Genomic DNA, 1,383 nt, shown 5'->3' with positions numbered 1-1,383 from the left:
TTGAGTCAGAGTTTTGCTCTTGTCACCCAGGCTGGAGTGCAGTGGTGTGATCTCAGCTCACAACAACCTCTGCCTCCTGGGTTCAAGCGATTCTCCTGCTTCAGCCTCCAGAGTAGCTAGGATTGCAGGAATGCACCACCATAACCAACTAATTTTTTATTTTGTATTTTTATTTTGTATTTTATTTTATTTTTGAGACGGGGTTTCAACATGTTGGCCAGGCTGCTCTCGAACTCCTGACCTCAGATGATCTGCCCGCCTCGGCCTCCCAAAGTGCTGGGATTACATAAGCCACCATGTCCAGCCTGTATTTTTAGTAGAGACAGAGTTTCTCCATGTTGGTCAGGCTGGTCTCGAACTTCTGACCTCTCAGGTGATCCACCCACCTCGGCCTCCCAAAGTGCAGGGATTACAGGCATGAGCCACCTCGCCTGGCCTATTTTTTTATTATTATAGAGATAAGGTTTCACTGTGTTGCCCAGTCTGGCCTTGAACTCCTGAGCTCAAGCAATCCTTCTGCCTTGGTTTCCCAAAGTGCTTGTATTGCAGGCGTGAGCCACCTTGCCCAGCCGACTGGAATAATTTTAGGTTTACCAAAACGGTACAAAGATACTACAGTGTTCCGGTTAGACTATTTGTCGTTATTCTGGTGGCAGAATAATGCCACCCCACGAGACGTCCCGATTCTAATCCCCACAGCCTGTGGCCACGTCACCCCTCCTGGCAGAAGGGACTCTGCAGGGTGGGACTGAGCTAAGGACTCTGAGCTAGCAGAACATTCTGGAGTATCAGGGAGGCCCGATGTCCTCACAGGGTCCTCACGAGAGCAGGCGGGAGGGTGAGCGTCAGAGACTGGAAGAGGCTGCACTGTGGCGGGGAAGGGGAGGGAAGGGTGCCTGTAGTTGCTGGGACAGGCAGGAACCGAGCTAGCCTCTGGAGCCCCCAAGAGAGCCCCATCCCACCCACACCTTGATTTGAGGACTTCCGGCCTCCGTATTATAAGAGGATAAAGTTGGCCAGGCATGATGGCTCATGCTTGTAATCCCAGCGCTTTGGGAGGCCGAGATGGGTGGATCACCTGAGGTCGGGGGTTCGAGACCAGCCTGACCAACATGGTGAAACCCCATCTGTAAAAATAATAATGATGGCCGGGCGCGGGGGCTCATGCCTGTCATCCCAGCACTTTGGGAGGCCGAGGCGGGTGGATCACGAGGTCAAGAGATCGAGACCATCCTGATCAACATGGTGAAACCCCGTCTCTACTAAAATTACAAAAAATCAGCTGGGCATGGTGGCGCGTGCCTGTAATCCCAGCTACTCAGGAGGCTGAGGCAGGAGAATTGCCTGAACCCAGGAGGCGGAGGTTGCGGTGAGCCGAGATCG

This window comes from Cebus imitator, unplaced genomic scaffold (assembly GCF_001604975.1).
Source record: "Cebus imitator isolate Cc_AM_T3 unplaced genomic scaffold, Cebus_imitator-1.0 Scaffold524, whole genome shotgun sequence".
NCBI lineage: Eukaryota > Metazoa > Chordata > Mammalia > Primates > Cebidae > Cebus > Cebus imitator.
The sequence above is the reverse complement of the archived record's forward strand: the minus strand, read 5'-3'. Positions refer to the sequence as shown.